Source organism: Myotis daubentonii, chromosome 9 (genome assembly GCF_963259705.1).
Source record: "Myotis daubentonii chromosome 9, mMyoDau2.1, whole genome shotgun sequence".
Classification (NCBI taxonomy): domain Eukaryota; kingdom Metazoa; phylum Chordata; class Mammalia; order Chiroptera; family Vespertilionidae; genus Myotis; species Myotis daubentonii.
In genome coordinates, this window is record NC_081848.1 from 4,340,272 (window position 1) to 4,351,119 (window position 10,848).

General features: G+C 49.9%; 1 protein-coding gene across 1 annotated transcript in view; it reads right to left on the minus strand.

Annotated features, from left to right (window-relative positions):
* Positions 1 to 7,977, minus strand: part of CEP164 (centrosomal protein 164) — a 72,133-nt gene extending 64,156 nt beyond the window's left edge. The window contains exon 1 of the mRNA XM_059710632.1: positions 7,853 to 7,977. The gene's annotated coding sequence lies outside the window, so the exon portion shown is untranslated. The remainder of the gene's footprint in view (positions 1 to 7,852) is intronic.
* Between the last annotated feature and the right edge of the window lie 2,871 nt (positions 7,978 to 10,848).

The window sequence follows — 10,848 nt, forward strand, 5'->3', positions numbered from 1 at the left end:
GAATAGCACAGTAGCCCGGCTGGAAAACCCTAGTGATCAAAATAACCAACAGCACACACGCACACAGCCCCACACACACCCGCCAGACCAGCAGCCCCCCATGGTCACACCGTCTCAACAAGGCCCCTATTTACACCCAACAGTGCCTCGGGGAGCTCACCCTCTAGTGAAGGCAGTGCACTCAACCTCAACAGCAGTGCCGGGCGGAGGGAAAGCACGCCTGCTCTGAGCACTGGAGAGGAGAGTGGAGAGCTGTGCCAGGCGCAGGAGCACCACGCGCAGGCCGGTTCTGGAGCTGGGCACCAGCCACGGGGGCTGCACCAGTGCGGCGGGGGCAGCGGTGGAAAGCCGGGTAGACCGTGTCTAAGAGCCTTGACTCTGCCCCGTAGCAAGGGGGGCAGGTTCCCTGCGGGCTTCAGTGACAGAAAGTGACACGGTGGCCTTTCTTTAGGGTGACAGCCCTGGCAGGAGTGGCAGGGCTGGATCAGAGAAAGGAGACTGGGCTCCAGAAACCACTGAGGCGGCTGCCATCCAGGTGAGAGGCCTGAACGAGGGCAGAAGCAGCGGGAATGGAGAGGAAGGAACAGATGTGAGGGCTGCGTTGACGTTAACAGGACTAGGATGAGAGGAAAGGGGGAAAGGAGTCCAACTGGAATCCACGGTTTCTAGCTTTGGGGGCGGGACGGTGCCAAATTCTCCAACGGACAAGCTGGTGCCATTCTGGAACTGCTCCTTTCCCGACCCTGTAACCACCTTGGACTCCAAGGCCAGGCCATCCTCCAGGACGGCAGCACCTACGCTGACGCCCAGTAACACAGAGACAAGCCGCCCTGTAGAGTAGCTGCCGCAGCCCTGACTGTGTCCCCCCCTGAGGAGGCGCCAGCCACAGCTGCAACCAACAGCAGTCTGAGGAGCAGGTCCTGACCTCTCCAGCGGCTGCCACTGTCGCAGAGGAGTGAGCAGGACACCCCTGGGAGCAGGAAAAGCTGTGTGCACGGGGCTGGGAGCAGCCTGCACCGCATGCTAGGAAACGGCCAGGCCTGGTCCTTCTGAATCTGCTCCAAGATTCCCAGAGAGGGACCCTGATCCACGGCATGGGATCCATGAGGGGCCATTACCGAGGCCCCCTCTGCAGCCTGACAGCTGAGGAATGGACAGGAGAGGTGTCTGGCCTCAGGACGCACAGGGTGTCTGGTCTCTGCCACCTCTGGCTCCCACGGCGCCACGGAGCAGCATGGCAGGAAGGCAGGCTGATGACGCATCTTCTCCCTCCGCAGGCATGGGCCCCGCGGGAATCTGGCCTCTGCCACCGGAGCCCAAGGACGCCTTGCAGACCTCGCGCTCCAGACTCGACACACACGGACTCTGCAAAGGCAGAGCCAGAAAGACCAAGAGCAGCGCACATGGCCACTGTCTGGGGCTTAAGGATCTAATCCTCGGGGTTGGGAGGAGAGGGGGAGGGAAGATCTCTGAGGGAGGAGCCAAGGGCGGCCTGAACATCAGGCTGAGAATGAGTCACTCCAGCAGGCGGTGATCTATACAGGCCTTGTGTCAGCTACTCAGACAAATCCTGCATCTGAGAAATGGAACCCACCCCTGGACACATCCCATCTCTAGAAAGCACAGCAGACACAATCTGTCCTTGCAGCGAAGTGCCGAATTAGCTATGGGCACAGTTATCCACGTTAAGCTATTTAAAGGTCAGAAAGGTCCTGGAAATCTGAACTCATGGATCACTTGCCTGTCAAACGAACCTGCCAGAAAATTTTTTTAAAAGTGTGGGTTATATTCTACCTTCTTTCCTCACCTTGCCTAGCTCCAATAAAGAGTGGGCAGGGACAGGGCCAAAAGAGCAGGAACTATCGGATTGAGGGAGGTGGCGGGAGAGAAACCATATTTATTTAATGGCTACCAGAGGCCATGTACTCATTCGAGCACTATGCAGGGAGCTGCGTTTACTTATGGCTGTGCACTAGAGGTGTAATGGTGAGAAAAGCCGTTCTGCTGCTACTCCCCTTGTCTATGGCCTCGAGAAGGGGGGTGACAAACATCCCAAAGTCACAGATAAATGTACAATTACAAACGGGGTCGAGCTTTGGAGGAAATGAGCCTGACGTTAGCCTATGCTGAGGACTGAAGGTACGTATTCACTGGACAGAGTGGAAAAGGTGTTCCCACAGAAGCAGCAGCGCGTGCAAAGGCCCTGCAACAGGAAACCACACCAAGCAAGAAGCAGCACGGCTGCCGACGCTGCTGGGGACATGGGTGGAAGCCACACCATGCCGAGAAGTTGGCTTCATAATAAGAAAGCCAGGAAACGTTTTTTTAGATATACCTTTTGAACAGATCACTCTGGCAGCCACTGGGAATGCTGACTGGAATGGAGGCCAGATCAGAAGGGAGAAAATCCAAGTGGCTGCAGAGATATGAATAAGAAACGGTGAGCTAGTGTAGGTGAGAGATCGTGATAACCTGGACTCCAGGGGTAACAGGGAAGATGAGATGTCTAAGATAGCAGCCTGAGATCTGCTACTGCAAGTACATGGCACATGTCCTAACATTTCCTTCCAAGTCTGAGACTGTCGCTCACAGCAGCCTACATGACTTCAGAACCATCAATAATGTACTCTTGTAGCACTTAGCAACAGGTCAGATGAAATGTGATGAGATCTACTTGCCACCAGGCCCGAGACCCTCTATGGGCCACAACAATCGCAGGGGAGGGGTCATCTAATTGCACTCATCCATCTCCTCTGCCAATCCTAGAAAAAAATCTAAAAAAAAAAAAAGTGGCTCATGTACCTCCTCCAGGCAGCCCTCCCTGGCTAACCTCAGCTACTCCCATGAACACATAACCTCCTCAGCAGTAAGATCACTCTGGCAGCCACTGGGAATGCAGACTGGAATAGAGGCCAGATCAGAAGGGAGAACACATGAACACAGTTTTCATGTGTTCATAGGCATATTACTCCTAATATTACTTTGTTCATGGGGATATGTTCCCCTCCCTGTTAACCACAAACTTACGAGAGCCATGCCTCCTCCCTCCTCTGCATTTTCTGACCAAGCCCAAAATAAGGTATATAAACTGTAGCTCTGTCTGCTATAAACCACTAACATAGAACCAAGGAATCTCAGAGTCAAAAAACCTATAAGACCTTTGGTCTAACTACTTCTCCCATGCCAAAATCTTCCTCTCTATGCTGTAAGTGACTGACAGCACAGTGGTCCAAGGACCGGCTTCAGGGCCAGAAACACCTGAATTCAGCTCTCTCCTTACTGGCTGTATGACCTTAGGCAAATTAGGCAAGGCCCTTCACCTCATGTGTATAATGGAAACTCATGATAATCTATATCAAAAGGTTGAGGATGAAATGAGATACTTCTTATAAAATATTAGGAGTAATATGCCTCTAGTATGCATATAAGATCTTTGGTTAATCTCTTCCCACCCTCCCCCCACCCCCTTCCCTCTGAGATTCATCAGTCTGTTCCATGTTTCCATACCTGTGCATTGAGCCTCTGCCCCCTGGTGGTCAGAGCGTGTCATAGCTATCAGTGGAACAGTCATTTAGGCTTTTATATATATAGAATAGAGGCCCAGTGTACAGATTCGTGCACTGGTGGGATCACTCAGCCTGGCCTGCGGGGATCGGGCCGAAACTGGCAGTCCAACATCCCCTGAGGGGTCCTGGATTGCGAGAGGGTGCAAGCCAGGCCAAGGGACCCCACTGGTGCATGATCGGGGCTGGGGAGGGACCGCGGGAGGGCTCCAGGGCGAGTCTGGCCCGTCTCGCCCAGTCCTGATTGGCCGGACCCCAGCAGCAAGCTAATCTACCAGTTGAAGCGTCTGCCCGCTGGTGGTCAGTGCGCATCATTGCAACTGGTCGAACGGCTGAACGAACAGCCAGACACTTAGCATATTAGGCTTTTATTATAGTGTATAGGATTAGAGGCCCAGTGCACAAATTCGTGCACAGGTGGTTTCCAGCCAGCCCACCCTGATCAGGGCCAATCAGGCTGGCTGGCTGGGGGGAGGGACCGTGGGCGGTTGGACAGCCGGCCCTGCTCTCTGGTTGAATTCCCGGTCGAGGGGACAATTTGCATATTAGCTTTTTATTATATAGGATTAACTAAGAAAAGGTCTTGCCCATATTAAGCCAAAAATCAGTTCCTAAGAAGTTTCCTCTCATTTGCCTGTTCTGCCCTTTGGACCTAGAGAGCACCCCAGGCTTCTCTACTGTAGACTAAGCCTCCATTCACTGCACGTATACCCCCCACCCCTGGGCATTGGTTACCTTCCTAATGCTGTTGATTTGTCAGCATGGCCAACAGTTTGTACATCTGAACACTAACAAAGCACACACACGCACACGCACGATTACAGTTCCTGCATATTTATTCCTTCCCACCTGCTTGCACAATTGTAAAGAAAATTCACCCCTGGGGGGAGTAAATTACTGGAGAAGGCTTTGGGGAGAAGCAGAAGACACAGAGTTGATTATGTAATGGCAATAAGAACAGGTCTTAGAACATTCTTGGATTTAATCTCAGCTCTACCACTTACCACCTGGCAAGTTGCCTCAGTTTCCTCATCTGTAAAATGGGGATAATAACAATATCTCAAAGGGTTGGAGAGATATGATTCACTACATGTAAAATACTTAAAATATATTTAGATCTCAGTAATTGTCAGTTGTTGTTGTTATTACAATTCACTTCTTTAAAAAATTTTTTATTGTTTAAAGTGTTACAAATATCCCTCTTTTCCCCCCACTGACCCCTCCTCCCCGCTCTCGTCCCCACCCCAGGCCTTCAGAGCATTAATGTCTATGTTCATGGGTTATGCATATATGCATATAAGATCTTTGGTTAATCTCTCCATGCCCTCCCCCTTCCCTCTGAGATTCGTTAGTCCATTGCATACTTCCATGTCTCTGGATCTATTTTGTACAATTCACATTCCTAAAGGCCTTATTTTACATTGTTCCAGAAGACAAACCCAGTATGAGGGAGTATCAATTAAGACCATTTAGCCCTAGCCAGTTTGGCTTAGTGGATAGAGCAGTGATGGCGAACCTATGACACGCGTGTCAGAGGTGACACGCGAACTCATTTTTTTGGTTGATTTTTCTTTGTTAAATGGCATTTAAATATATAAAATAAATATCAAAAATATAAGTCTTTGTTTTACTATGGTTGCAAATATCAAAAAATTTCTATATGTGACATGGCACCAGAGTTAAGTTAGGGTTTTTCAAAATGCTGACACGCCGAGCTCAAAAGGTTCGCCATCACTGGTCTAGGGCATGTACCTCGGTTGCAGGCTCCTCCCCAGCCTGGGCCCTGGTTGAGAGCGTGCAGGAGGCAACCAATCGATGTGTTTCTCTCACATCAGTGTTTCTCTCTGTCTCTCCCTCTCTCTCCCTAAGAATCAATGGAAAGTATCCTCGGGTGAGGATTCACAACAACAAAAAAAGACCATTCAGACATTCAATAACCAGCTACTGAACACCAGCCTGGGTCAAGCACCGTGCTCAGTCAGGGCTACCAACCTGGTTACACACGATCATGTAAAATGTACATTAAGGGACGTAACAAAATACAATGGGACACAAAAGGGCAACTAAGCTTACTCTGGAGATGAGGCCCATGGAAGTGGTGGTTGCAGGATCAGCAGCAGCTGCCCAGGAGGGGGAGCAGGGGAACGAATGGCAGCAGCAGCGTGCACAAAGGCAGGGCAGGAAAGAACACGGGGGCAGAGAATTCATTGTGACAACTAAAGTTTACAATCACTGAACCCTGCCTACATTCCAAGAACTGCGCTAATGCTTACATACATCATCTCACCTTATCCTCTCAGCTAGGAAGAGAGTATTGTCCCCATTTTTCAAATAAGGAAACTGAGTCTCAGCAAGGTTTAAATGAGTGGTTCCCAATGGGGCACATACCCCACAGGGGGGCAATTTGATTGTTAAGAGGAGCAATTCGAGAATGAGTTATTAACGGTGAATTTTTTGCATTTCTTATGGTTCTAGGGGCTTCATATAGTCTTATTAATATACTGTGACATATTTATGCATTTTAGTTCTCTATTATGTTTTGAAACTTTATTTGCTATTTTTTCATGTCACTTCATATTATTATTTTCTTAACAATTTCTTAGTGATTTCTTCCTCAGTACTTCAACTGTCCTTTCGTTCTTTTATTTTTCTCTTTCATGAATGCCATGTTCTTTGGAAGCTTGTTTAGACCAAGTTAATGGCATTTTAGGCTTCCTCCACATGAACAGGAGCTCACTTTTTGAATAATAAGAATTGTATGTCACGGGGGGACATCAGGATTTTAGAGATGCTTAGGTGGGGAACCACTGGTTTAAATAAAACACAATTTGTCCAAGGGGGCACAGCTAGTAAAAGGCACAGCAAAACATGTGCACACCCACGTGCACGCGATTCCAAAGCCTGAGCCGAACCACTCCGGCCTGACCAGAGCGCAAGGGACGGTGGGAGGAAGGAGCACACGGTAAAGGACTGTGTCCTGTGCCTGAGGAGTGAGTGGTCAGGGGATGTCACACCATCAGGGCGGCTGTGTAGTAAGCACTGATTCGAGGAGGGCAAGAACAGAGGCCGAGGGTCCACGGAGGAAGTGACCCTGAAAGCACAGGCAAGAAACTGTGAACTCAAGTGGTGGCTGTGAGAACGGGAAGGAGGGGAGGGCCAGATTCTCTAGTAATTAGGAGAATTACTGGGCTTGACGTCTACACCAAGTGAGGGAGAGCGAGGTGGGAAGTCAGAGCACTTAAGCCAGTATCCTGTTCAGGGTTATCTTGTCATTTCTGCACCTTGCCAACAGCGCATCTAGCATACCACCTAGAAGAGAGGAAATTCCCAGCAAGTGTCTGCTGCAAGCATTAGAGGAATTCCAGGTGCAACTGGGCCTCGTGAATGGTGACGCCCTTCACGGAGACAGGAAGAACAAGGGGAACAGATCTGAGCTCAGGAAAGAGGCCTGGTTGGAGCCATAGTTAGTGGGAATCACCACTAAATAGATGGTAACCCAACCTCTGGGGGAAGTCACCCAGAGCTGCCTGTGGTGGGTAGAATGGAGGGGCTGCAAAGGCAACTGAGGAAGGCTGTGTCAGAAAAGCCAGGAGAGCCCCGAGTCCTAGGAAAGGTTGCCGGTTCGTTGCAGGGTCGATTCCCAGTCAGGGCACATACCTGGGTTGCAGGGTCAATCCTGGGATGCAACCAATTGATGTCTGTCTCTCTCTCTCTCTCTCTCTCTCTCTCTCTCTCTCTCTCTCTCCAATCAATATTGGTCTCTCTTCCTCCCCTTCCTTCTCTCTCTCTAAAATCCATAAAAACATATCCTTGGATGAGGATTAAAGAAAAAAATCAGGAGCGGAATCTTGGAAGCCAAGCGAGCACAGCAGAAGGCGGCAGATCTTTCCAAATCAATGCAAGGAAAGTTATAAAAAAGAAAGCCAAAAGTTTTCTAACTTCCCAGCGGCCGCAAAGCGGGAAAGGGTCTGGCTAACCCTGGAGTCGCCCCGAGGAAGCTGCCCACAGGAGAGGCGCCCACGCCAGGCCCGCAGGCGGCCGTCACACCCGCGGGGCCAGGGCTACGAGCGCCGCCAGCTCTCGCCGCCCGCGCCGGCGGCCGCAGCCCCGCCCGGCCCGACCCTCGCCGCTCGGGGGTCCCGGCAGAGGCTCACGGCCCGCCAGCTTTTCTCCTTCTTCCTGCATTCCCGCCCACGCTCGCGCACACCCGCTCGTTGGCACCGGGTGCCTCGACTCTCCCGTTCCCTCCTCTCCCGATCCCCCGAGCCCTCCTCCGAGGACGTCCTCACCGGTCCCCGAGGCGGAGGCTCCGGGCGAGGGCTCCCGGCTCTGCACAGCTCCCCAGCACCACCCCGGCTGCCCCGCTCCCCGCTTCCAGGGACGCCGGGGTGTTGCCCTGCAGCGGCCCACAGCCACTTCCGGTAAGGGTAACAACGTAGCAACTGAGAGTCCCGCCTCTACCCGAAGCCAATAGGTCGCAGAATGAAAGCTCTGACATTGGATTGGTTAGGTGTCCTGTCGGCTCACGGAAGAGTGCTGCACCTTTCCCATTGCACAATGGGAGATGTAGTCCAAGGTGGTCGCTGTGGCTCCGCAAGGGGAGAAAGCTCTGAGTTTAGATATGAGGGGAATTCCTTCCCAGGCAGCAAAGGTGCATTCACTGCATTTATAGTAACGTAAATTAACTAGGGGAGTTTATTGCTCATCATTTTTTTAAATATATATTTTATTGATTTTTTACAGAGAGGGAGAGGGAGAGGTAGAAAGATCGATGAGAGAGAAACACTGATCAGCTGCCTCCTGCACACCCTCCTCCTGGAGATGTGCCCACAACCAAGGTACATGCCCTTGACTGGAATCGAACCTGGGAACCTCAGTCCACAGGCCGACACTCTATCCCCTGAGCTACACCGGTTAGGGCTGCTCATCATTTTTTAGTAGTGTGATTAATATCAGGTGAACAACACACTGATCATAAATAACCCATAAGCCTTTAATAAGCAACAGAAATGTGAATATAAGGTCATAGAACACTCAACCCCCCCCCCCCCAAAAAAAAAGAATGGCTGCCTTGTGCTCTGATTAAATCAATGAGCACCTGACACGGAGTTAAGAGACTAGTTTCTACTGTCCATCCTTTCATCAGAGCATGGACTCAGTTTGCATATCTGCAAAGTGGGAATACTATCTGTCCTAACTAATTTGAAGAGACTGTTTAAGAGGAAAAAGAGTGACACAATGTATAACCTCTCCACACACCCTATTTGGCAGAAGAGTTGCTACTAATATAACTCCAAAGAGCTTTAGTTTTGCTAACACAGAGAACAAAAATCTTCCTCTCATGTGTTCTCAACCTCCTAGAGAAGGTAAGAGTGGCAAAGACAACTCTGGCCATTATCAACCATACAACTGGGGGACAGGAAAGTTAAGAGATGTTACTATAACCGGAATCAAGGTTCTGCTGCCTGCACCATGAAAACCAAACTCGTGAGACCGATGCTGGTGAAAAAGGAAAGAGGTTTGAGTGCTGGGGGACTCGTCCCAAAGCCCATCTCTGCATCTCAGTGCAGGCAGAGGTTTTTATAAGGAGAGGCAATGCAGAACAAAGAGATCAAGGGGAGGGGGTTGAGAAGTTCTCTGCGTGCAGGCCAGCACAGTCCATTCGGGTAAGGATCTTGAAACTGGTCAAGTAATGGTCTGATGTGCGTCATCTGGTTCTACATCATTCTGGTTCTGTCTCATCCTCCAACTATGGTTGGAGATCAGCCAGTCTCCCAGAACTGGGATGACTGGAGGCCAGAGTCTGCATCTTCTGAAGTTAGTTCCTAGGATTCTTATACAAGCATGCTGTTTCTCTACAAGCTATGTACATATTAGAGTCAGCTTTTACAGAAAGTGTCAAAAAATGGTGGGGTGGGTTACAATTCCCCACCGTTACATCGCTGGCTGAAAGGAGAGAGGCACACCCAGAGAAGCTCCTGGTAAGTTCCACTGTGGAGAGGCATCTGGCTCCCACTAAGTCCCCAAACCAGTCCCAGCGCCACTCGGGGCCGATTCCAGAATGAGGAGACCAGGTGGTTGTTCCTGCAGATCCCCAGCCAGATTCCCAGAACGGAGTCCTTCCTCATGTTTAACTTTAAATCTTGCCGTGGCAGGTCTGCCTAGACTTCCTTTATTCTGCCTGCACATGGCACAGCCTCGCTCCCCCTTCCTTTCCGCTCTCCTTAAGAGTCTCAGAGAAGCCAGACACCGACTGCAAGGAACTCGAAGGGCTCGCCAGTTTACATCACAAACCTTGCACAAAACAGGGACTCAAAAAACCTCTAGTGGACTTGGTCCCTATGTTTCAGAACTTGCAATCAATTTGGTTGACTTTAATAGCCGTCAAAACTCTTAGCTTTTGTCCCTTAGCATGTGTCCCTTGCTCTGTCGTGGGGAGAACTAATAAAATAAGGGTCATTGTGGAATTAATGGGATTACCTCACACAGATAAGCAATTTGCATTTTATCAGGTTTCCCTATCCGTTTGTACTCAGAAATGCAAGCCAATGTTTAAATGCCCTTAGGCTAACATAATTAAGAAAGCAAGTCTTGCCCAGCCGGGTGTAGCTCCGCGGTTGAGCGTCCCAGGAACCGAGAGGTCACCGGTTCGGTTCCCGGTCAGGGCACATGCCCAGGTTGTGGGCTCGATCCCCAGTGGGGGGCGTGCAGGAGGCAGCCGATCAGTGATTCTCTCTCATCATTGATGTTTCTATCTCTCCCTCCCTCTCCCTTCCTCTCTGAAATCAATAAAAATATATTTTAAAAAAAAAGGAAGCAAGTCTTTGGGGGAAATAACACAAACGACACCCCCACGGAGGTGCTGGTAAGACGCCCAGTAAGCGAGGAAGAGGGGATTTCACACAGTAGGTTTCCTTCTCCCGTCAGGGAGACGTAGGGATGATTTTTCAAAGACGGGGGGGGGAAAAACTCCATCAGTCTCAAATGTTAGGCCCTACCCCCAGGTCAGAAATTCCACTGTTAAGACATTTATTCCTGTGTCATGCTGTTTACTTATAATATACAAAATAATCAACCACATAATAAGAAAGAAAACACTCATTAATCCTGCCATTTAAAAAACTTATATAAAGATGTGAAATGTTCCCTCTACACTTTCAATCCACCCCATTTCACACTGCAAGCTGCCCACCCTTCTCCCCTCTGCTTTATTTTTCTCCATACAGCATGTCACCACCTGAAACACTGGATATTTATTTCTTTATTGTCTGTCTCCCTTTCTTTA